A 27,011-nucleotide genomic window follows, 5' to 3' on the forward strand; every position below is an offset into this window, starting at 1 on the left:
GACGGTGGGAGGCAGCGAGAAGCAGCCAGCGAGGGGTCAGTGAACGCTGGCAACGAAGACGATAATTATGCATGAGCTAAGACGAGGAGCTTTGGGGTTGTGTAACAATTTATACGCCCCGCGAAAGTCTTTGGCACGCCATACGGCTTTCCCTCCTCCTATATTTGCCCATCTCTTTCATCCAAGCTTAGTCGGCCCAAGATTAGCCTCTCCTCCTCCAGTATAATTTCGGCTTGGTGCCATCTCTCTTGCAACCTCCATATATGTTCTCTCTCTCTCTCTCTCTCTATATATATATATATATATATATATATATATATATATATATATATATATATATATATATATATATATATATATATATATATATATATATACTGAAGACTTCGCCCGCCGAACGTACGTATCTGTAAGCCCCGCTCGCGCAGTCCGATCCAAGTAGCGCGATTATTTCGTTCTCTTTGCCGCTTCGCAATCTTCCGTTCGCTTCATTAAAATGCAGCGCTCCATCGAAAGCGAGATCAGTCCTCCGCGAACGCTTCCGAACCGACGCGGCCTCGACTGCGTCCGGTGCATCCCTTTCGACTCCGAGCGTCGGCGACCGAAAAAGTTCGCCGACCACACAGGCCCCTTTTCTTGCTCAAATCAAAAATTGATTTCCCATTACGCCGAAGAGGTGCGGACGCGGCTGTCGACGCCCTCTTTCACTACGGAGACGTACAGTCGCGGTCAAAAATACGCGGCCCACGGCTCCAGTCGGCGGAGCGGCCGCGAGCCGCACCGCGGCGCTCGCGTCGGCGCTGCGAGAGTTTGCGCTCTGACGACAGGTATCTCCCTCGCTCTCGGGCGGATACGTAACGGACGATACGTAACGGGCGGATACGTAACGGATACGGACGATACGTAGGGAGATACCTGTCGTCAGAGCGCAAACTCTCGCAGCGCCGACGCGAGCGCCGCGGTGCGGCTCGCGGCCGCTCCGCCGACTGGAGCCGTGGGCCGCGTATTTTTGACCGCGACTGTACACAGTATACATACAGTAATGGCAAAAGGCCCGCGCGGTTGCACTCACGCTGCTAGCGACCTCTCGAGACGCCGTGATAAACCACTAAGCGCTCGAAACACTTTTGCTGTATGCATCTTCTGGTTGAATAAATACTCTTCGAGTGATGACGCAGCTACCGACACGTTCGCGCCTACAAATGCGTAATATAGGCATACGGCCGGCCATAGCAATAGAATTTCAAACGCATTCTGGTTTAGCGCATCACCACGATATGTCGCTACGAGTACTGCTGCTCGCGTATGCGTTTTCAAATGTTACTGCTTACGTTGCGACAGTACGCTGTTGCTATCTCTTTCACAGGAGAGAGCTTAAAGGGACACTAAAGCGAAACAATAAATCAGTTTAGACTAATGAAGCATTGTTTGAGAACCCTGCAGGCAGTCATTTCAAACAAATAGTTTATTAGATGAGAAAATGAAGGTCCAAGTATCAGTATTTGAATTTCGCGCCGAAACCCCAGCGCCGGCACGTCAGCGTGACGTCAGAGATTCCAAAATATGTTTTCGCATTTGGGCTGCGTTGGCTGAATAAACATTCTCGAAACTTTGCAAGTTTAATACTTGGTTCCTTTAGAACACAATGTAGCCAATCTGTACCGTTATATATAATTAGTAGGCCCTAGAAGATGCCATCAAAATCTAAGACGTCACAGCCCCCAGGTGCGGGAACTTATGTAGGCGTCGCCACCCGTATTTCGTTCTTGCGCTTTTTCTGGCTTACCAAACATCTTATCGTTGTAAGAGTGGTGTTTTTGGTGTTGTATAACGGTAATTTACTGATGCAGAAGAAATCATTTTTCATTTTAGTGTCCCTTTAAACTATTCCGCATTGACCCTATTCACGACGATCCCGTGGGCGCTGCCATGTTTGATCACGTGGTGACGCGTCCATTGCCTGCCTCAGCTGCCTCCCCTCCGTTGCCTCTGTGTTTACAAGGGATGTACATGACGCCGGTGCTGCTCTGAAAACCTCTGTTTCGGCGGATATCGTAGACAGTGACTGGGTTGACGACACGCGAAGGTTTGGCTACAGCTTCAAAGGACATGTAAGCGCTTTCGGAGCTCATCACTCTGTCCAAACGGCGCGAGCAGCGTATACGGTGCTTGTTATAAGAGCGAAACTAAATATGTATTTCAAGCTATTCTAACTTCCTGCTTGTGAATTGAATCCGTATCAGTGTACTTAACTATCTGTTATTTATTTGTTAAACACATTTAAGCAGCAGCTTGTCACGTTTTTAACTCAGTAATATTACCGGGCGGTAACTATCTAATTGCTTATGTTCTGCCTGATAGCTCGCGGGTGTGCTCAGTTGCGTTATATATGTTCTTCCTAGGCACAGAACTTGTAACGTAGATGTTCTGTACGTTGTAATAGCTTGTAGCAAGTACGTGTTATCGCTAGTCTCTCGCTTACTGTGTGGGCCGTTACGAAACGGCGTAGTCGCCGCCACCTACGCTTCGGCGCATTGACTCAAGTGCGCGCCCGATCACATATTCTTGATACGGCGGCGATATAGTGGGCGTAAGTTTGCGTGTGTGTTGAGGTGGATTCGAGTAGATAACGTGTGAGAAACTTCTGCCAAGAACCGGCGCTACTGGCTTTGTCACCATATAACGGGCGGTACTCACTCGTACAGAAGTTCAGGCGTTGAAGTCCTTTCCTAGGAGGTTAGCACTACAACGCTGGCGGATGAGCGAATCTTTTTTTTTTTTTAATCTTCGCGGGAAGCCATGCATCGCCAAGAGCCTGCAACACAGGCAGTCCTCATCTAGCGGCGGTCCGTGAACTTGGACACACAGATTCATTCCGTTCCTTAATATCGAAGTCACAATTTTTGTAGCTATAGCTACTGCACACGTCTTCACTCCGCCGCTCCATATATTGCAGCATGAATGAAGCACAATGAGATCGCACAGAAGCAGGGCAGAAGAGGTAATGGTTTCATATTCCTGCGCTTTTGCTGACGCAGAGTGAGGCCAGACGCCGGAAGCGGCCTCTCGTTTCTCTAAACGAAACTGATTCTCGAAAAGGATCAATAGGTATTGTCAGTTACGGAACAGTAAAGATGTAGATGTCGGTAGCAGCACGGTGGCAACGCCATCTTGAGACCTTAAGCTCAACCTAGGCACTAGAAACTAATTTCAATGACAGACTGCATGCAGTGTGGCTCCTTGCGTGATAGGGTCCGCTGCAACATGATTGTGGATGTGTTGTGGTTCTTTTCCTTTGACTCAAGCACAGCACGAAGCGCAGTAACGTTGCTATCGCTTTGCGGGTCAACAGACCACCGCAAGCTGTCGCTACCACCATTACTATCCATTTTTCCGATGTTCCGGTATGTAGTATGTACAGAATGAAAACTTGGAACGATCACGAAAGTTCTGCGCTGGAATTCCCTACACCCCCCCTGCCTCGCCCCCCCCCCCCCCCGCTTCTTTCTGCAATCGTAATCTCGGATACCTTACACAATTATATATTTGCGCTGATATTACACGAGTTATTCTATCACTCTCCTCGAAGTTGACGAGTGAGGGATGCTTCAACTGCACTCTCTTCACTTACTTATTGACCGGCAATCAATCGCATGCAACCCATGTCCGTGGTATTTTTAGCGCCACGATTATTCCGCTTAAGACGACGTCCAGGCTACCTTTACGAGACGGAACCGAGTACTTGTGCAGCAGCAGCCGCTTTATCAGTAGCAATAAATAAATAAATAAATAAATAAATAAATAAATAAATAAATAACGCTTGGAATGCAGTCTGCGCCATTGTGGCTGCAAGTTACCACGAACGACCAGCCGACGGGCGCCGGCCAATCACTGAATGTTCTCACAGCAACGGATCTTCACGAATTGGAAACTTGGCTCCGTCAACACGGACTCGTATACATTCCAAGCAACAATGCACGCCACTGCTGCAACAACAGTATCGCTGCTCCTAGCCCTCCGACCCTCGAAGCCGCCACGGCAATGAACGTGTACGCAATACAGCCGCTCGGCTTTCCACTCCCAAAGCCTCCGATTCAGGCCGGCGAACCTCAGCGACCTTTTCTTCCTTGACCACCTCGACAGCCTTTTTTTCTTTTGCCCCTCCTCCCTTTTCTTTTCTCCTACATTCGCGGTGTTCAATACCACCTTCTTCCCTTAGGTGGCAGCCTTCTTAGACGCATACGAAAAAAAAAGGAAGAAAAGAAATAAAATGCAGAGCGACTGGTGGCCCAATGGATGTGCAGCCGTGGTTTTCGACTTCGGGGGTCCCGGGCTCTTATCGTGTTCGGCCAGATGTCGGAAGCCACGTTACCGGCAAAGTGTGAAACGTAAAGGGGATCCCCCAGCAGGGAAGCAGGCTGAATGAAAAAGCAGAAGCGCGAGGAATGGCTATCCACGAGAAAAAAAAAGATAAGAGAAAATAAGAGACGTTTGAAGAAACGAAAGAAGAGGCGAAAAGAAACGCGAGCGAGAAGAGGTACAGTTATACAGAGAGAGAGAGAGAGAGTCCCGAGTCTCCAACGCTGCCGCAACGAGTGGAGGAAGGAGAGAGAGAGGGGGGGGGGACGATGAGGAATAGCAACGAGCGTTTTCGGTGAACGTAAAATAAAAATAAAAAATAGAGGGTAGAAGCGGCGGAGATTGGGAAGACCATTACACTCGGCGCTGTGTCGTCGGTCGCTTGTTAAAGGCGTTCGATAAAAGGAAAGACGACTGACCCTACGGCTCTCGACAGAAGAGCGCCAGATTTTCGGTTTATTCTACGTTTCCTTCATTTAGTCTGTTTCTTCTTCTTCTTCTCTATATACTTCCCCGCAGAAGCTCAAGCTAAAACCACAACGACAAACGATACAGTATAGCTTTGTGCTGCCTACGTCAAGCGGAAGTTATTTTGTTCGGCGTAAACCCGGCCGTACAGCTTCTTACAAACTGTCCTACTCGAGTGGTGTTCTTGATTACAGCGCGCCCTCTTATAGCGGGGACAAATTCTCTCGGCTCTCAAAGCAAGCACGAAGACACGAAGAACTTTTTTCTTTCCACTTCACAGAAGGCGAACGTGATATATAGTGCTACCAAATGACATCAAGACTGCGAGATTCGACACCCTCGCAATGAATAAACGGGGGAACAAGGGGAACCGAGGGGCTCGATTTTGTTGATCATGACCACATCAAGTCAACCGACAACGAAGCCAAGGAAGGCATCGGGGAAATTAGGTGCGGTTGAAATTGGAATGTACAAAATTATGAAGAAAAGGGAAATCAAATTGGACGAAAAGATAACTTGTCGTCGGTGGGAGGCGAACCCGCAATAAATGTTTCTACCACCGCCACCACATCCTCCGCATTACGCCTACGTTGCACTACCAATTGTGCTATGGCGACGGCTATCAATTCGTCCACTAACTTGGGTATATATATTTACTAGATCTAGCCCTATGAGTGTCATCCAACGCCACTTCGCATGTGTACCGCTCTGGACGCATGCACACCGATGTCGGTGCTTCCTCCCGCTCACCAATTTCACCTGACGTGCACAGCCTTTGCCCACTCAACTGTGTCCTGTCAGGACTTGCCATCGATGACATACGCTCTGAGCAGAGCAAAGACCCGTGGATTTCTTCGCTTTTGGAGTTTCTCACTGATCCTGCAACTGTTCCGGCATCCAGGACACTACGGCGGCAGGCGCATCACTTCGTTGTTCACGAGCAACTCCTCTAACGTCGCAACTATCTCCCTGAGGGTCGGCAATGGCTCCTAGTAATACCGCGTCATGTGCGGGCCGATTTATGCGCACCGTTTGACACTGGTCCCCAATGTGCACACGGTGGCGTATTAAAGACCGACACCGTCTTTCGGCTCCGGTATTACTGGCCTTGCATGTACAAGTTTGTTCGCAAATAGGTCAGCTTCTGCCTCGACTACCAGCGCCGCACCTTCCACTGCCGCACCTTTACAACCGCTTGCTTGTGTCCATCCTGTCCTTTTGACCGGGTTGAAATAGTCCTTTACGGTGCGCTTCCTCGCACCGGTGCTGGTGACCGCTGGATTATCGTTGCAGTGGATCACCTTACACGCTATGCAGAAACATCTGCACTTCCATATGAAACTGCCCAAGACGTTGCATCATTCATAATGCGGCAGTTCTTCGTCACGGGGCCCCTCGGGAACTTTTTAGTCGTCGAGGTCGCACTTTTCTATCTTAAGTCGTGACGTCGCTTCTGAAGGAGTGTCACATCATCCACTGAACCCCTAACGCATACCACCCGCAGACGAATGGGTTGACGGAGCGTTTCAACCGTACTCTTAGCGACATGCACGCCATGTACGTCGCGTCCGACTATTCCAACTAGGACGCCGTACTTCCGTTCGTCAAGTTCGCCTATAATACTGCCACTCAAGCCACCACTCGTTTTTCTCCGTTTTTCTTACTGCACGGCCGCAAACCTTTCTGCACCATCGATACAATTCAACCCTACCAGCCTGATTCATCGTAATGTGCTCCTGTATCTCATGCTGCGCAGCATGCTGAAGAATGCAGACACGTCGCCCGTTGTCTTACAACCGCAGAACAGACGCACAAGGAGCATCGTCGTAGTGGCTCTGACCCCCACAACCTTCCCTTCCGATTTTTTGGTTTGGCGGTGGGTACCATCTTTAGCTCCCGGCCATTCCTCTAAGTTGCTCTCAAGATATCATGGCCCTTTACCGTTCACTTGTACAAACTTCTCCCGTGAACTACGTCGTAAAGCCTGCGTCGCAATCTTCTGATCAGCGCCGCCGCGGTAGAGAAACTGTTCACGTAGATCGGCTCAAGCCCTCCTACGATGCCTTTATGTTAACATATGCTTAGATCGCCGGGATGACGTCTTCTTTCTCCGGGGGACAAATGTAACGAAGAAGAACCGCCGGTTACCAAGGCGCATCTCCAACAAATTATATAAGACGAAGATGAAGTGCCGGTCAGTCAGGCGCATCACCAAGCGCTTTACGCACGGGGCCGGTTCTCGCTGCTCGCAAGGTTATGATTGTCACACCTGCGTCCTTTGTCAATGAACACTTTGACAATATATATATATAATCCATGCGACCGCTGCTGCTGACTATACAGACAGACATTCGTTATTGTGAGGCGAGTAAAGTAATAAAAATAGAAGCCTCAGACAGACAGACAGATAGATGCAGCAACGCCACACCTGCAACGCACCGCCAACGTTTAATCTGACCTCGCTCGATGCTCTATCCCGCCGCCACGGGAAAAAAATCGTGGGACGGGAGGTTTATCTACACAGCCACACGTGACGTGCCTGCGATCGGGGGGCGCGCAAAAGGCCATGCAGCGAAGCGAAACCACGCCGCTCCGAAGTACCTCCTCCTCCCCCCCCCTCTCCTTCCCGAAAAGCACGCGCGGAATGCCGCGGGACACTGGCGCAAGCCCGCCGGCGCGCCGCCACGGTCACCGCAACGACCGGAGCTGCTCCGAACGGTTTCCTATACACGACCGTACGCTGCAAGCATTGCCTCACCGACAGCGGCGGCCAAGCGGCGAAATAATGCACGCCGGACGGGGCTTCCATTTAATTAGCTCGGCGAAATAGTGCGCGGGGGCGGGGGGGGGGGGCAGCGGCGACGGGAAAGGATCGAAGGGAACGGTGCCGCATATACGCTTGCTTCGATAATCCCGCCTTTGTCTCCGGAGCGCAGACAAAAAAAAGGACGAAAGGACTGGCGTTAAAAAAAAAAAGAAGGAAAGAAAATTTGTGAAAAAGGAAACTGAGAATTTCAGCGCCAGAATTAACGCAACAGCAGCCAAGCCGACAATGCCCGGTGAAAAAGTGAAAGGTAGAGAAAGAAAGAGAAAAAGGAGACGAAGAAAAACAGGACATGGGAGAACTTAGGGACAGCAGAATGAATTCCTCGAGAGACCGGTCGGGGGATCCGCCGAGCAGATTACGCCAGAAATGTGCTCTAAAATGGAAGAGGGCAAAGAAGAAGAAAATAATAGGGGACGTTGGGCGGTATAGTGGGCGGAAAGGAGTGGAGACAAAGCCAAAGTTGGCGGCAAGAAAGGAAGAAGGCAAAGATAATAAACAGCGGCCGGAACGGATAGGCAAATTTGCGTCCCGGAAGAAAACAAGACATCGTTCGCGACGCGAACGAAATAGGGAACGATGAGAGCAAGCTGAAGCGAAAAAAAGTTAGAGAGAGAGACGGAAAAGGAGAGAAAAAGGAGCGAAGAGGACAGGCGAAGGGCAGCAGAATAAGAGAGAGAGAGAAAACGGGACGACGGAATTTCACCATAAACGGGTTCGATCGCAGTGCTCCGTCCGAAGTGAGCGATCGCCGCTCCGTACCTCGTAAATTATAAACGAGAGGCGGACGCAGATTCGCGCTCGGAGAGAGAAAAAAAAAAAAAAAGGAGCTCGGCACTGGGTCGACCGGAGAAGCAGGGGCGAAAAACACATCTCCCGGTGAACGAGAAAAATAAAACGAAGAAATAACACGTAGAAAAGGAGGAGGTGCAATGTTGGCGGGGGGTCCGGAGAAGATGGAAGCAAGAGCCAGACGGGCGAACGGCCTTTTATTCACGATGAACCTTATCCCTCGTTCTCTCTCGCCCTTTTGTTTTTGTATTCCTCCGCCTTCCGGGTCGGCCCCTACCGCGCCGTTCGTGTTCGGGACTCATCATCTTCCGTGTGTAGCGTCGGTAGTGTAAAAAGGGAGAAGTGGAAAGGGTGGAAGCGAGGGGGATGTAGGCCCCATTCGAGAGACTTATGCGACGGAAGCAGATGGAACTGTCCGTGTGCGTGGGGGGTGGGGTGAGGGGGGGGGGGGTGCGAACGGCGAGGAGGGAAAACGAGAATGCAAAGAATGCTGCCAGTCAGCCGGTGTTTAGCTTGGCAGCGCCATCTATCGGTGCTTCGCTGAAAGTGGGTGCGACGCGCAGGCGCAAGTGTATCAGGGACACTGGCGAGAAACTAACGGATGTCTCGGATCGCCAAATTTCTAACACATTCATTAGAGCAGTGCACAGCGCAGTCATTCATGTGTGGAAACATAAAGGTGAGCTAGCACGCGGCGCGCGCTGCCTTTGCACACTACTGAGAGCACGGCAGCATGAGAACTCGTGTCGCAGCTGCACCGAAGAACGACCTCCACAAAGAGTTTTGATGTGTCTGTGTATAAAGCTATGACCGCTCAAGGAAATACCGGAATAACGAGGACAATGATGGTCACGAAGACGACGACGATTATGATGATGATGATGACAACGACGATAAAGAGTCAATTCCCCTGTAAAATGGGGCGCTGGCATGTGCTACCTCACTTCAGCATACTAATGTTATGCAACATTAATGTCATTTTATGTTTCTTCTTTTTTTCCACTCCTTGCCGCCTAAAATAAGCACGCGCTTACCCCATCCTGCGGCAACGTACCAATTTTTGTGGGACGTCAACTCTGATTCTTCTCTACTTATGCGCAATTAATCTTTCAAACGCCCCGTGCTTATGTGCCGTCCCACAACGCTTACTCTCTCATTACTGTCACTCGTGGAGACTGATCTCAACTTTATCCCCTTCCAGATGTTTAGTGTGGCATTCCCCACAACACCAGTGTAATTATCTCCGCATGGATCGACAGCTAGTTACTACGAGTGTCCACTTTGAAACGGGGCTGCGCCACCAAGATATTTTTCTTACTTTGCCTAATGCTTTACCCATATATATATATATATATATATATATATCAGATCCTAATAAAACATGTTACATCGTTTCCCTAGCTTTATCGCAGCAAGCACATGCTTCTTTTTCCCTGGTTCTACCTCGCTTTATAAGTACGCGCTCTAAGGCATCCTCATCTCGCTTCGAAAAGTAAACAGCTTCCCTTTGAGGTATTACAAATAATTTCTTAGCTGGAAGACCAGCTCTGGGCCCTTCGGAAAGCCGAAGATGCCGCGCGAGTCCAAGGACTTCGAGCCGCCACCACAAGCAAAACTGCGTGACCATTCTTTTTAATAAAGTTTATTTTCTTCTTCCCCATTTTTTTTTCCATAGGTAGTTACTCATAGACGGTTTCGTTTCCATTGCCGCCACCCAGGAGATGTCGCTACCCGTCGCAGAAAGCGGCGTCGCCGCCGCTAGCGACATCTCGCGGCACTTCCTTCAAACACGATGCGTTAGACAAGTTCTTGCGTTTGGTAAGCGCTCTCGCCAAATGAAGAAAAAAACTTCACAAGTTACGCTATGGTTGTTCCTGCCAAACAGTTCACACCTGGAGCTAAATAGACCCCGGTGATCCAATTATATTTCAACATGCCCTAGTTCAATTCAACGCCGCAAGGTACGCTACGAGCGCTGCTTCTTACGGCTGTCTCTACGGCATGCCGCAAATGGCAACATGCTATAACTTTACCGCACCACATGGATGTGACCGGCCACAGGAATTATGAATGACGATGCCTTGCAATACTATGATCTATCCGAGTTTTGCTAGACCTCATAGCAGAGTGTGTCATCCGCGCCGTATTAGCGTATGGGAAATCACCCGTCGGCAGAACGGATCAAGTGCAAGGCAGATGACTTACTACCACAATGTGCAATATGGAAACCCGACTGGCTTAAACTGTCTAGCACCAACCGGGGAGATACTCCTCGCGACGAAAATGCTGATCTACAAGAATTCCCGTGCACGCCACGTTTTTGGGCACTTTTGTACAGAGGTGGTGTCTAAAACACGCTGGCCATGATGCGTTTCCGACCCGGCAGTGTTTTCCCGCGCATGCAACCCGTAAACGCATAGCCTTCGAGATACGTTTCTGCTACACAGAGGCAACAACCATCGCTGGGGCGCTCGCCAGGGCGCCTCAACTTCGAGACGTTCACAAACAGTCCGAAAGCTATATATTCACCCGTCCACGTATAAACTAAAGCTACCGCGCCGGGTGCTTGGCATCCATCATTTTCATTTTCCTAACTTTTTTTTCCACGCATTTAGTCTTTGCACAGCCCGTACATTTGGCTTTAAGCAGAACGGCTCGTTCCAGTGGAGATGGGAGGAGAAACTGTCCAATAAAAGGCGGCGAAAAAAATGACGCGTAATTTCCCCCTTGCGTCACAGTCAGACACTCGCGTTGCCAGTGGTTACATCTTGGAACGGAAGATTGCGAACGGAAGCCGCCGGAGGAAGGTACAGCAGACCAAAAGCGATAACTAGGAGGAAATGAGGGGAGCACGCTTAAACAACAACGAGTAACAACAATAACAACGATTGCGTTAAAGAAAGCAACAACAATAAAACATACATGTACAAAATAAAAAAAGAAGCGCGTGTCAACGGGAGCGCCAGCTTCGTCGTTAATTTGCGCATAGCGCTCTTCCCAAGCGTGAGCGCTGTTGCGTCACGACAAACTGGGACCGAGCTAGACAATGGCACCAGGAGCAAACAAAGCGATGAATGGTAAACAGGGCCAGACTAGCACAAACAAGGGAGCCCCGATTGAGGCACAAAATTGCTAGGGAGAAAAGAAGAAGATACCAGAAACAGAGGAGGGAAGGGGGGGAAAGGGCGAAGCAAAGGAAACACGTTGGAATCTGCATACACGCGGCGTGCCTGCCACCACGGCACGCGCGAGCGAGTTGAGGCGGCGGATCCCTTTTACGCACGAGCCTGGCTCGGAACAGGCCAACCCCCTCTCCCTCGGCCACTGCTCTTCCCAGATGGCAAAATAAAAAATATATATCCCGTCGCCAAGGCATCGTCGTCCTCTAAGCATGGCCGGCGCGTGATCGTGCATCCCGTGCCGGCGCAGAGACGCGCGGTGCCGAGGCCGACTCTCGCGAGAAGCCGGTAATGAAACACAGGTGCGGTGAAAAGGGGCTCCGAATGAGCGAACGAAAAAGAAAGAAAACGAAAACCTGCGTAAGGGGAAAAAAAGCGACGACGCAGCCCAGAACACATACACGTGCACGAACGCACGGATGCGCCAACGCATGGATGCATGCATAGAGAGAGAGAGAGAGAGAGAGAGAGAGAGAGAGAGATGCGCTAGCGCAAGATCACACGACCGCGCACCGCCGGAAGGTGCGCCCTGCGGGTCACGGGGCCACGCACGCTTTCCCGGCCGTATAGTGCATAAGATATAGACTTTAAGCTGCGTCAGGCGTTAAAGTAGACACGCCACAGTGTTTACACACGCCCCGAAAGCCCTTCGCCGAGAGTCTATAAACATCCTGCCACCGCCGCTGCTTCTTTCTTCGACCGCGGCGCGACGTTAGAGACGGCCGCTATCCTGCCCTCTTCATTTGCATCCGTTTGATTCATCAGCGGCGCTTCTGCGACGCGGTGGCTCTCGGTTAATGCTTGCGCCAACACGACGACGATCCAGAGCTCAGCGCTGTGAATGAGGTTCACAGCGAGGACGGGTTGGGCGCGCTACAGCTTACACTTATCACTCACTTAATCGTAGCCCGTAGCATGTTCTTATTAGGAACGCACGCGCGAGCCCGTATATGAAAAGTGCGATTGTGCGAAATGTGGGAACACGACAATTACGAGACTATTTGCGTAGCCTACACAAGAAAACAAAGCCCAGAGTGCGGACACGGCTGGCCTGTAACAGCCAGAAACCACCCTGAAGTTACTTCGCAGCGGCTTGCTATGAAAGGTCATTGACGCGCGATTAAAAAAGAAAAAAAAAGAAGAGGAAGAAGTAAGAAAGTATGTATCTGCCAGAGCATTCCAACTACAGTGACGAAGTCAGAATAAGTATTTAGGAACCGCCACTTCGAGCAGGTGTCGAGCTATTGAATTAAAAAAAAAAATGTTCTCACCGGTTGTTGAGACAGGTGCTCGCCTGATAATGTTGCTCCCAGCAAAAGCTGTAATGGCAAAAATAAAAACGAACAGTTAGTCACGTACCTTCACGCGAGAACATAACGGATCCATTAGTCAAGTATGCTCACAACACGATAGGCCAGGAATTATCAGACAGGCGTCACATAGCGCATTTTACAGTAGCCAGTGCGGTATTACTCAAGCACCCCTTTTGCCTGCCATCAGCTAAATGGCGTACTCAGGCTTTCATTCAGATACGTGATGAAGCCCTTACTATTGACACATTTTTTGCCGATCACGTGACAATCAGAAGCGCATAGAAACGAGAAGAAGAGAAATGAGCGCAACTCTGCACTTTAAACTGATCACTAAAGAAAAGGGAGCTCAGATCGATCTTTACACAAAGGATACATATCGGCATTGCACACGAGTATGCGCAAGCGTGCAGGCCGGTGTCAATACCCCCGCACTACTAAAGAGCTACAAAGCCGCCAACGAACGCTTTCTTCGTTCTTGGCGCCGGCGCTCCTCCACAAACGGGTGTTGTAAAGGCTCCCGAGCAATAAATTTACTCTAAACGCGTCTAGCAGTGAAAGTCTAAAAAACACGTTTCGTCTTTTAATAATCACAGTATAAACACAACGCAGAAGCGTGAACACCCTCCAGCACGACAGCAAAAGTTATTGCGAACGTGGGCGAGACAGGTGAGAAAGTTTTAATGTTTCGCAACCAAATTTGATGTTACGGCCGCAATGCAAGACATTCCCACAACCTGCAGGCAAGGTCATATTCAGTCTCATCATCCATCTCACTCACCCCCCGCCTCCTTCCCTCCTCTTCATATATATATCTTTCTTTTTCGCAACTACCGCAAGCAACCACGAGAACAGCTGCATTCCGGGGGATATTATCCCCTTCGCCCAGACTCGAGGGAAGAAGAAAGCAAACACGGCATGCAAATAATCTCCAACAACCACCCCCGGTCGGACACAACGCGTCCCACGGCGTGTTGCGCAGTCAAACGAGATCATATACGCGGCGGTCCGGCAAAATGCCTCGGCGTACTAGCGAGAACTGCGGGAGCAAAGGCGACGAGCCGACACTCATCCGGCCATCGCGACGCCCCTCACGTCGCGTCCGTTGAAAATCCAGGCACGCTCACTCGGAGCGCGCCCGTTTCGGGCTCGACGCTGCGCGCCCTTACAGGAGACCAAAAATAAAACTAAAAAAAAAAAAAAACGTGTTCGCGCCATACCAACCCCCCCCGACTCCACCGCCGCTCGGAGAAGAAGCGAACTCCCGCGGGCTGCCTTCAATAACGATTGGACGCCGTTAAGTCAGCGGGCCGGTGGGGAGTGCACCACGCACGTACGCCCACCTACGGCGTGAGACGGGCACATCGCGTGAACCTTCCTTTACTGAATGCACTGCGCGCCTGTTCTTCGCCCCTCCACACGGCAACCCCAAAGGCCGGCTTGCGTCATCGACGCACCGTGGCGACGACACGCAGTGCCCCAACATGGGTGGGACGAGAAGGGACAGAAGACGGTTGGATAGGGAGGGGTGCCGACGATCATAAATATCAATCGCACTTGTTCGAAGCCGAAGGGAACATTATAACTTTAATCGTACGGGACGTTCCGTCACACGTAACCTGAGGTACAAACTGAAGGTTGTGCAAACCCGCGCTAGACGACGTGCCGGCGGACAGCCATAACGCTTTCTATTTTATGTGTTTAAAGAAGAAAGGATACCAAGCTTAACGCCTCTCTGGTCTTCTAATGTGCGTACGACCCGTTTGCACCACTCGCAGCATCGACATACGATGCGAGATCGGAGCAGCAGTCGAACATGCAGATTGAGGAAATTATTTGCGAGCTTTAAGAGAGTCGACAAGGTATCGCGTCATCAGCAGCTGGTTGGTTAGTCTGCCGAACGATATTACGTCACCGAGCTGCACCGGCCCGGACTAACTTCGGTCGTGCTTCACGAAACCCGCTTATATGCTAACATCTATACCAGCAAATCCACACCGCCGCGGCCCGCCTGCGGCAGTCGCTATATATAGAGCCTGTCGGCACAACATAGGCCGTAGAACACGATGTGCACTGCGACCACACTGGGACGAACGGCGCACGCACGCCATTCGCTCGCCAAATGCCGCGCTATGCACTTCATGCGTGAAGTGTGCGCCCTCACAGAAATGAGCTGGCGCCCCTACTGACGGCTGAGAGCGGCCGAGGCTCTAAAGGATTGCGCGCGGCGCACCCGACAAGCCCGGGGTCATAAAACCGGACTTATTTCCGCTTCTGTGAGAGGCACTCGAAGAGCAAAGCGCGGTGGCAGAGCGCTTCGTTTGCCCAGAACGCCTCGCACAAAGCCCCGTTGCCACGAGAGAGAGAGAGAGAGAGAGAGAGGGCACCGATTCTCCGAGTGACGCGCACGCCTCATAAAAAAGAGAACCAAACATCGCGTTTCATCAAAGGCCGAGCTACTAGTATACCAGCATCCAATTAGCCGCATCCGATGAAAGGATTCCGCACGCAGGGACCGACCCGCCCCGACCCCTTTCCCCGCACACATGGCGGCTCTTTATGCCGGGAGCTGGGGGAAAAAAAAAAAAAAAATGTCGGGCCGATATTTGCTGCCCCGGAGTGGTCCTTGCGGAATCCGAACACTAGAGGGCTCGGGAAGGGGAAAGGGCGGAGACCCGAACCAACCACCCGCGTCCCGCTCTCGCGCGCGCGTCGGCTTCACGACCAAACAAGCCGGCTTCGCGGAACCAACGTCGGAAGAACGCGCGCCACGCGTCCTAAATACGCGGCGACGCTCTCGACGTTCCTTGCGTCGTATGCCTAAAGCCTCCCGCTAATTTGCGTTCAAGCAAATACGCAGGCTTCGAGAGCTCCCGGTACCTAAAGCCTCCCGCTAATTTGCGATCAAGCGAATACGCAGGCTTCGAGAGCGCCCGGTATACTCCACTCGACGAAATATAGCCCAGCATACCATACACGGACGACGGCAAAGCCAAATACGCATAATCTTCGACGCACCAACCCTTGCGCAGCCAACATCCGAACCCCGCAATCTTCCGCGGCATATGTCGGGCGACGGAATCAAAGCGGCGGGCTACGAACTAACAGCCCGCCGCGCGACCAGCGACCTAGCTCGTCTAATTGGATAGGCTTCGGGCACGCACGCTCCTCGATGACTGCGCCAAACTCCTCTGAGAACACCGGATGTGTAGTGTACACTAAAGCGCGAGCACGCGCGCGAGATAAAAACGGAGGAGGCCGCGGCCCGGGCTTGTGAAGCGATCGTGTTCACTTTGCGGCCGAGCTTGTGAACGCCGCCCACACGCCGCATCTCAGTTCATCCGACAGCAAGCAAGCGCTCAACCGGGAGGACGAGACCGCCTTGTTACGACGAGTACCCGCGCTCGCTTTGACGCTGCCCGTCGCTCGGCGATGAAGTGCGCGCGGGCTCCCGGAGAGAGATCCGACGGATGCGGACACAGAGCCGGGCCAGCGGTCGCTCCAAATGATCGGCTCCCCCTTTGCGCAAAAGTTACGAGTGGCCCTCGAAATTCTTTGGGCACGCGGAAAGCAATGGAAGAGGATCGTATGGAGATCGGAAAGCAATGGAAGAGGATCGTAGGGCCGCACGCGATCGCGCGCGTACGAAAGAGTGCGAGAGTACGCGAGCGCACGCGCGTTCGCGTCGTTTACCTAACTAGTACTCACTACATTCGAGTGCAAAGACCGAGCCAACTTCAGCTATTTGTTCGTTCGTTTGTTTGTTTGTTTGTTTGTTTTTTGCCGTTGCTACGAAGGCTCGCAGTCGGGGCTTGCGCCGGGCGCCCTATAACCACAAGGAACTAAACTCAACGGAGCAAAGGCTCATGCGCGGTCTAGTTAAACAGCGATAAGTAAAAAGAAATAAGAAAGGAACACCCCTCTCTGTTTCCTCTACTAAAGCATCGTGCGCTGCCGCACGGATACGTCTGATTTGTGGCCACCTTATCTTTGGTACGCAACCTTTGATTGGTTGGTTGACAGAAGAGCCACCCATCCGCCCCTCCCCGTCCCATCCTTCGGAGTTCCTGCATTTCACTCATCAACTGATCTGCGATCCATTTATTTATTTATTTACTTTAGACAAGGTATCGAAGCGGGTTTCTTCGTTTTCTTCTTTCTGATTATTTTTCCTTATTTTTGTTCTTGTGGCATTAAGGGGAAAACATTGCGTTCGTGCACTGTGGCACGCCACAGCGGCCAAAACAGATCATAAATATCAATCGCACTTGCTCGAATCCGAAGGGAACATTATAACGTTAATCACACGGACGTTCCGTCACATGTAACCTGAGGCACAAACCGAAGGTTGTGAAAACCTGTGCTGGGCTGGACGACGTGCCGGCGGATAAGCCATAATGCTTTTTCTTTATTTACTTTTATACGTATAGTTAGAAAGGGCACCAAGCTTAACGCCTATCCGGCGTTAAGCCAATCTGCCAACGTAATCTTTTGAAGCCATCGAAATCCCGACAGCAGGCTTGATCGGAAGTGGGAGAATCGGCAAGCACGCGTGCATGAAACGGACGCTCATACGCGACGCCACGTCATCAACACCAGGCGCCCGATCCGTTAGAGAGCGTAACAGAGCAGTTTGGCACGCGCTCTCAAAACCCGCAATATCTTGTCTCCGCATGTACACGAGGCTGTAAACAAACAATCACTAAACAAACACTCTTAAACACCGGTGGATAACTGGCACAGAACTTAAACCAAAGGTTCTCACGAAAAAAAAAAAAAAAGATTAAAGATGAAGTCGCGTAGAGCAGCATACACGGGAAGCGACATGTAAACCCCCCCCACCACCACCACACACACACACACACACACACACTGCAGACAGGGAGGACGAAGGGGTCGCTACCGTGTCTCAAGGGCACAGACCGGCTATAAACGCGAGCGGCAAGCGAAGATCAATGGACGTCTTTTTCGACGTTTCCTCCTCCTCCTCGATTAAGGGTCCGCAAGAGACAACGCCTCCCGCACAGAAGAGCGGCGGTGCCAGCGCCTCGGCGACCTCCACGTGCCGGTGTCGAGAAGGTTGCGCAGGTAAACAAGGAAGCGTGTTAAGGAAGACTGCAGTAGAACGACCGCGGCGCCACGTTCAGGGTCCCACGGGGGAAAACAGTGCCGCGCTTTTTTTATGAAGGCCAGCAGGTTTATGCGTTTACATACCGTGGTAGAGCGGTTACGCAGTAGCCTCATCGATTTGCATAGGACTGCAAAGCTTGAGTTTAATATTTGGCCGTGGATACTTAAAAGAGCAGCCGGCAAGAAAAAGCAGCGCAATCGACAAGGAAATGGTTATTTGCTTCTTATATTCCTTTCTTTACGGGGTGCCCCTTTACAAAGATTCGTCAGCCCCTTCTCCCCCCCCCCCCCCAAAAAAAAAGAATGGCTTGTCAATCAGTCGACCAGAAAGAAATCAAGGTTAACGTACGTTGTATACAGGGTGCTCCAGCGAACACTTTAAAAAATTCTTAAAGGTTGGCTGTGGCGGATAGCACAATTCTAGTTCTTGAGGTGGTCTACTCGAAGCGGCGGACACTACTCCCGCAAAAAAAAAATGAAATGCACAATAGACTACTTAACAAAAATTAACTAATTAAGTTTTGAACTAATTACCTTATTACCCATATTCCAATTTACACATTCTAGCCGTGGAGTTCGCAAGGCGGACCCACTTGGAACGAATTCCCAGGATGACGCCAGTTTCGAGATTGGCTGAAAAACTTTATTAAAATGAAAGACAAGGGATAGGTAAGGGTGGGTGCGTAGTCCAGGACTCCAGTGGCCGTTGCTGTACGCTCAGCATTGTCTAAGAGACCCTCCTGAATCTGCATGTCAGCTCGATATTAATTCCTGAGCATTACGAAGTTACTTTTGTGCTTCAATGAATAAAACAGGGTATTCTTAAAGAAAGTAACCGGAGCGCCAATGCATTTCCTCGGACACACTGAAAATTAATATATCGATATTAATAAATTCGTTCCAAGTGAATACGCCTTGCGAGCTCGCCGGCTATGATTCGTAGATTGAAATAGTGACCGTATTGCTATTAATTCAAAGTTATTTATGCAATCATGCTAATTATTTAATTAATTATTTTGGTTTCTCGTGGAAGTAATGGCCACATGATCCAGTAATTTAGATCAAGGATTGGAATTGTGCTATTTGCCACAGGCAATTTTTACAAATTTGGTCCAGCTAAAAAAAAAGAAAACACCCTGTATACTTTTTTTTGCATGCCTCAGTTGCTCGTTTCTTTGAGAACGATTCCACGGGAAACGACGATCCAGTTCATCGCTGTCATAATACCCGGTTCATCGGCTACATTGCACACGGAAACCCCGTTCTACACAAGACAAGCCCCGAACAGATGCAAATGCAAAGGGGATTACACGCTGGAACACGAGACGTCATTAAACACTAATTCGAATCTAGGAGAAAGCAGGAGAACAGCACCGCCCCGAAATCACAGGTTTCGGTCTCGATGCAGCCAAACGACTAGTTCCGAAGGAACGGGCCCCATCCTAAATCATGAATATCTGAATATCCTGGAATACGGAAGAATAGCTTGCATCACTTACAACACTCTTCGATTCGGCGACGAGCTATTCTTCGTGGGACTGCCGGCTCGTCGATTCCAACACACACTTCTTTCTTTTTTTGGTGCCATTTTCCTGACGAATAATGCAACGCAGCGGACGCACGCTGTGGGGTGGAAGCGAAATCTTTCATCTTTCGCCGCTGAAACTGTCGAGCCGGCGAGCGAGCGCATAGGCATATTAAAGAGGCGGACCAGAGAGGCACTGCAGAATGCTCTGCGCTGCAACAAGCTACAACTTCAACCTCGGAGCCGTAAAAGCTGGGATATTAGACAGACACACGACGAACCATTTCCTTTGCCGGGCTACTTGTAATGTGTCTCTATAACCTTCAAACAACTGACCACCGGCACACTGAGGCCACAAATTTCGTCAAGGAACGCAAGCTTACAACAATCAACCCACCGAGCAGCCCTTGAAGCTCCTCGAACATAGTATTGTCTTTGGCGCAGGAACCCGCGAGTGCCTATATGGATGTAGTGGCGGCGCACAACGCATGCACTCTCACACACACGCGGTTGTACTTGTTGTGGGAGGGAACGGGGGGGATGAGAAGATTGCTTCCTCCAACCAATACATAAACAACTTCACAGCGGCACGGAGTACTCGCCTACAAGCTTTAGTGGCATCGTCGGCACGAGAGAGGGAAGGACGACTGTTTGTGCCGCGCTCGCACCGTCTATTACGCCGCGGCAAGGTCAGCGTTAGCATCAAAACGCGACCTTGGGCGAAAAGCCACTCGCTTTCCGCTTCTCCGGGGCATTTCTTAATTTTTCTTTTTTTTTTCGCGTTCGCTCCATCGACGCCTTCTCTCTTCGGTCGCCTGACCGGAGCGGACGGACCTGTCTTTTCCACTTGCCTAGGCACGACACAATGCCTCCCAAGCCGGCGGGCCCCCGACGAAAAAGACGTTCCGGGTCTGCCGTCGCGATTCGCGCGTCCTTCCCCACCCTTTCGCGACTGTGACGCGAGCGGGCGCCTCTGCGCGCAGAACAATCTATCCTTCCGGTTATCGTCCGTGTTCCCGTCGAAAAAGGCACCGCGGAAAGACAAACAAAAGGAAGAAAGAAAAAGAAACGACTCGGCAGGCGGACGCGTGACGGGGGACGCGCGGGGAGTCTCGGAGGCCGATAAAAATGCCCGCTTTGACAGGGCGAAGGATTGAGAAGCCGGCCAGACGTGGGGGAACGTCGTGAACCGCCACTCGAATGAGCTCTACACGTCACGCTCCCGTGACTCCCAAGGCGAACTACGCCAACGCCAGCTATAGTAGTAGAAATGCTTGGCTACACGGCCTCTGCTCGTCCCTATCATGACCGAGTACGAGAGAGCAATGGAAACGGACAAACCGCGGGCGCTTGTTTCGAGAACTAGCCCATAGCAGAGTGCATTCTTCGATGTGTATACAGTAAGTGTATGCAAGTTACACCGCTCACGAAACGTTTCGAAGTGACCGTGGCGAGTGACAATTGTCACCGGGTCTCGTTGCAGAGCTCGTCTTGGCACATCTGGCGCACCTAAGCTACAAATTTTCTGGAAAGGTGCCAAAAACGCGGTCCGACGACACGTCGTACCTGCGGTGGCTTCGGGTCGTATATTAACCTCAGTGCGTAAGTAGAGGTAGTTGTCAATTTCGTTTTGCATATATCTACATTCCACTTGCAAATTAGCGCGGAGGTCATTTGGCTTACCAGAGATTGGGCTCGCGCCATGCTATGCAGACTCGTTTGCAACTAAGTACCAGTTGAGGTGAGACTGTGTAGCGTGATAAAATACCTTGCGCTTCCAGTCTCGTATACACAGTCGGTACAGCGGGTGAAGGGCTGAAGTGAAGAAAGGGAAAGCCCGGGACTGCATCTATTCCCCCCCGCACTTTCTGTTCTCTCCCTGCTGCAAACTTCACTGGCTATTATTCAGCCGCACGAAAACGATTTAGGATAAATGAACCCCCTGTTGCCAGAGGTGAAACCAGGGGGCCGCAGCACAGGGATCAAGGCTTCATGGGCGACGCGCATTGGATTATCGCAAGGCTTCACCCGATAGTTCGTAGCAACAAAGCTCGGTCCACCTGAGCGACTTCGCGCATGGAGAGCAGCCAACCTGCTGGAAGAGTGAAACGGAAACAGCTACACAGACCCTCGCGGGCTGTCCCGAAGAGCGTGGTGAAACGGTTATCGAACGCGGCGCGACCCCCCTCTTTCCTGGTGTCAACCAGTCACGCGAAAGGACCGGCGCCTGTCGTAAAATCGGGTTCGAGAGCACAGGACGCTTCGCCACCTTTGTAGCGCCAGGCTAAACGAATACGCGGCAGCGAAGCGCGCGGTGGAACAACTGGCGCGAGCACGCAGTCCAACGGCGTCCACCAGCGTGGTGGAAGGCGAGCACGCACGCACGCGGGCTCGCTTCTCCGCTGCTCTCCGGAAGTGGCCGTCGGGCATGCCGCAGCAGCCGCCGCCGCAGAGAACGCGTCGAGCACAGTGTCAGCGATATCGATTCGAGCTGGCGCATTCGGAGACAGACACACAGACCCGAGCGAGCCAGCGGCAGGCACGCGAACAGTCGCCGCGCACACTTAAAAAGCGGCGGTACGTGCGGGGAGGAAGAAGCATCGACACTGCGTCGGCATCGAGCGACAGCCGCGCTGTGTAGTACACTCGAGTCGAGCCCAAGGCTAGGAGGAGGGAAGAGGGGGGTGTCTATAGCGAGGCAGGCCGCCAAAACGCGCGCGCTGTGTGCCGTCCCTGCCGGTCCATTGATCCAAACGGACAAGCGCGACGCCGGCCTCGAGGAACCCCCATCCTGCCCCCAACGCGCGCGCGATACCAACGTCCGTCCAGTCGATGGCCAGTGGCGCCGCGCCAGGGCTTAGAGAGTATACGGAAGAGGCCACACGGCACACAGGGGACGCGCACCCACTCCCGGAGGGCGTGCGTTCTAACCCTACGCTGCGTGTACACATCGGGGCCTACTCGTCTTCCGCAAGAAGCGGTACCACGCCAGACGGAAAGAATCGGGAGCACATGCGCCCAGCGCGCCGGCTACAACAGCGAGGTCGATGAGATGGGTACTCTCTTCCCGCCATCGGCTGAAACTTATACAAGAAATTTTTTTTTTTTACATAAGTAACGCTGCTGGCCGCTACCGCGAACGACGCTCTCGGACGAGGGAATGCTAGTGGCTCAGGTGGAACGACAGGAAATGAAAACTCCGCTAATTATAAGCCGCCGACTACGCAGTCTTCGGCGTGTACATTACAGGAACGTGAGCATGCCTTCATGTGTTTGCTGGCTGAGCGTACTACAAACGTTCCAACGTTGTTCCAACGTACTACAAACGTTCGTGACCACGAATTGAAGCATTAACGTCCTGGGCGGTTTAGGAGCTCCCCTAAAGGTCAGGTAATGCTTGAAGAACAACCACTTCGTGAATGATTAGTAGCGAGAATGCGGTGTCGTTACATTGTTTCAAAGCCTCGAAATTGTACAGTACCTTCACTTACGAAACCGGGCGATCTTGTTTCTCATGCAAATTGCTACGACAGAGCGGCACCGTAATTTGCATATGTCATGCACTTTATAAAAGCACTAGCGGCACACGCCTTGGCCCTATATACAGTAACGACCATGAAGCCAACAGATACAATTAACACTCGCCTAAAAGGGATGTGTACAGGGTCCTCCCCTCTAAAGTCGCTAAGCAATGAGATTTAGCTTCAAGATTATTCTGGCGTTTCGAAGAAAATATAAAGTGGGACGTACGACAACGTAGCCCGATTTGTAATAATGAGAGCAATGTTCCTTTCAGGCGGGAACAGCGCTAAGGACGAGGACGATATAAAGACCCTGCAACCTGTAGAACAAGTTTTGTTGGCGCATATCATAAATCTACGTAGCTACTTATCGATAGACTGGGCACAAGACGCTCGGCCTTGTAGGATGATTGGGCATTAAACGTATAACCTTCAAGCTCTTGCCGGCAGCTCGCGAATGTAACGTATGCGATGAGCTTTGAGCCCTCACTTTTGTAAAACCTAGAACAGATTGATTGATTGATTGATTGATTGATTGATTGATTGATTGATTGATTGATTGATTGATTGATTGATTGATTGAAATAAACATCTGAACTATGCAGTGGATGTAGCGCAGGAATGCGGATCAACCTCGTCCACCAGAGAGTTTGTAGCAACGTGCATAATAAATGTAAATGCATGTGCGTTCTTGCACTCCGTCTGCGTGTGGATCCCATAATGTCGTGCTCGGCGTAAAAAAAAAAAAAAGCGATGCGACAGCCAATTGACCATTTTCCTAATTGGCAAGTACGCTTCTCTGCATTGCACATTCGACCAACCAACGGCCGCACCGCTCGTGGTCCAAATGAAGCCGTTGCGCTAGCTGCGAGCATGCTGGGGCCTGTCTCTTGTGCATGGTTTCATCACAGTCACGTCATTACGTTTTCCATGTAATGATGCAAGCAAACTGTGCTCGTAGGCGCCGTTTCCAAAAAGAAAGAAAGAAAGAAAGAAAGAAAGAAAGAAAGAAAGATGCGATTATGCCGCCATTAGCTTGGCAATCCGCCTCACGGGAAAACTACTTTTACAATTACGAAAAGAGACTATTGAAATAAACCTTCAAGTAGCTTTCATCGATTTCGATAGCACATTAGTGAAATAACGCGCGTGAAAATCGCTTCCCATTAAAAGACACCAAGAGAGACAATAAAAGAGAGCAGAGGGGCGCGGATGTAAACTGGAGCAGAATATACGGTCTGCTACCCTACGCGCTACGAGGGAGACGGATAAGGAGGAAATAGAGAAACACCGAGCCCACGCAAACGATCACAGCTATTCACAGCCCATGTTCACAACACGCGCTCGATACAATGCGCTTCGGGCTCGTATCAAACTAAGCGAGGCAAGGCGCGATATCCGCATAGTCGCGTACCTCAGGGCCTTCATTAAAGTTTTGCATCCATCCATCCAAAACGCGATATCGACAAGGTTATTTAACCTGCCCCCTCCCCCCCCCCCCCCCCCCTCAAAAAAAAAGTTACCCGAAATAACTCAGGTACATATATAATCGCTTCTACAAGAAGATGAAACTTAAAAAAAAGAAACATTTGTAAGAATTTTTCGCTGAGTATATCTACGCTAAATGCATAGCAAGAAACACAACTTAGCTCACAAATGTTTTGATGAATACACAACCCAAAAACATAGCACATGACGACATGGTTGCCAATGAAATCGCCAGTGAATCGACTTCATATCGGACGCGCGAACTTGCGACCCAGTGTACCTGCCTTCGAAGTGCAGGCACATGGAGCGAGTCCGCGTGGGTCCGACTTGAGATCGATAATGAAAGTCACGAAAGGGGCGTGACAACGCCGGGTCCTGCGCACGTCAAAATCCAATCAGCAGCACGACATAGCATGCCGTACGCGTCCGAACAGCTATGTTGGGCCATCTGAGGCCTCGTTTGTTTCCAAACTGGACCTCAAGAGTCGTCATAGATACGGCAAATACCTCCACAGGCAGGTCGACACAACTCAAGACGGGTGTTTTTCGCTGACCGCTTGCTGCGACGCTGAGTACCATGGCGCTTACGAACAGAAAAATATAAACTTAAATATTTATGGCTTTTCTGTGGCTCCAGCCAAAAAATAATAAGTTATTTTCCCGACGTTGCGAAACCAACTCAGCTCATTGTTCCGGGGGGGAGGGTAGATGTCGAGGCGCAACTTTTGAGCTTTCGTGGTCTGTTGGGGGAGGAGGGGTTTTTTTTAATTCTTCTTGGTTACTTGATGGTGCTATAGGCCCAGCGCGGTCCGAGACGGTTCTGTGCTCATCGTGAATATAATCTGCGGCAAGTTTCTTTTGGAACGGTTTAGGCTGTCGTTTTTGTTGGTTGGCCTCGTTTGTAAGAAGTTTTTTTTTTTTTTTTCTCTCTCTCTCGAGGGAAATTTTTTAGGTGCGTGTGTTCTGAGTGTTCGCCTGGAGGGGGAGCGGGGGTCGCTGTGTGGAGAGCGTTCTGTCATCGTCTTGTGTTGCTGAGGTGGGGAGGGTGGCTACGTAAGGGTGGTAGGCTGAGCGCGGTCTGAGATGGTCATTTTTTCTTTCCCAAGGGGGGGGGGGGGGGGTCGCTGTGCTTAAACAGTGAATATAAACTGACGGCAGCTTTCTTTTGGAATGGTTTAAGCTGTTTCTGGATAAATTAATTAACCCCACCAGACGTCGTTTCCTGCAGTCTGCGCGCGCCGATACCGTTAAACCTTTCCAGAACATCATACTCATATTCGTAACATCACTACCTCCAGCATGTTTCACGAGCCACAGTGCTGAACAAAGGCCTCCCCCAGGGACCTCCAGTTATCCCCGTCTCGCGTCACGTGCCTGACTCCAGCCTACAATTGCAATTTTTCTCATCTCACGCCGCCACCTAACCCCTGCTCTTCTTCCCGTTTCACATTCACTTGGCACTCGCTCTGTCACTCCATCAAGGACCACCGATATTACGCTCTACAGACTGCGCGACCTGCCTAACTCCACTTCCAGGTATCCTCATCCCCAAAACTGAATGGGATCGGCAATGACGAACGACAGACCAAAAGGTGTTTGAATGTACAAGGACATACTCCGTGGGCTTATTCACAGCCGCCAATCAAACCTCCCGCTGCAAGGAAAGTCCATTAACGACAAGCGGCCTGGAACGCCCGACTTGTATAACGGAGAACTCGGCCAAGGTACCAATAAAGCGCCACCGATGAATGGCCGTTTGTCATGCCGGGCGATGACTCTTATTAAAGAATTGTCCGGTTATTAATGCAATGACCTTCGCTCCGCAAGTACAAGCAGCGTAGCGTAAGTAATAACGTGTCGACGCCGCTATAGGGCCAGCGATATTGCTCCGCTGCGACGGCCTTGCAAGAGCTGGGTAGAGGCGTGCGGCTTCCCCGCGGCCGATACGAAACAAATCAGCGCCACTGCTGCTCGCAATATGAACAGCTTCGCACGATCCGAGCAGAGAGGCGATTACAACAATAAGAACAGGCACTGCAATATAATTCGTGAGGTCAATTACAAACCGCTGTGGCAACTACCCGCATGGAGTCGTCAGAAGCAAACAAGAGATCTACAAAGATCGCTGCGTAATAGAATGACGCGAGTGACCGGAGGAGAGAGAGAAATACAGCAGGGGAGTTTATGAGACGCAAAACTGACGACTAACCAAACTGCCGCGTTACGCAGGACGCAAATTACCCAGTCATTACTCGTGCAGCGCCCACGCAGAAAAACGCGTGCTTCTTCTTCGTGCGCGTCACGCAACGTGCTACTCCGCTAACCGCTCGTATACATCATCCCGCACCCGTAGACCGTCGCGCATATCGCGTCCTGCCCCATCGACTCGCAACCGACCGACTCTCTTGATGAATA

At 50.9% G+C, this 27,011-nt stretch overlaps 1 protein-coding gene across 6 annotated transcripts in view; it reads right to left on the reverse strand.

Moving 5' to 3' along the window:
- Positions 1 to 27,011, reverse strand: part of LOC126530845 (poly(rC)-binding protein 3) — a 421,321-nt gene that overhangs the window by 339,498 nt on the left and 54,812 nt on the right. For all 6 annotated transcript variants that reach the window (XM_050178150.3, XM_050178145.3, XM_050178148.3 and 3 more), the window contains exon 2: positions 12,894 to 12,941. The gene's annotated coding sequence lies outside the window, so the exon portion shown is untranslated. The remainder of the gene's footprint in view (positions 1 to 12,893; positions 12,942 to 27,011) is intronic.

The sequence above is a fragment of the Dermacentor andersoni genome, chromosome 5, assembly GCF_023375885.2.
Source record: "Dermacentor andersoni chromosome 5, qqDerAnde1_hic_scaffold, whole genome shotgun sequence".
Lineage (NCBI taxonomy): Eukaryota > Metazoa > Arthropoda > Arachnida > Ixodida > Ixodidae > Dermacentor > Dermacentor andersoni.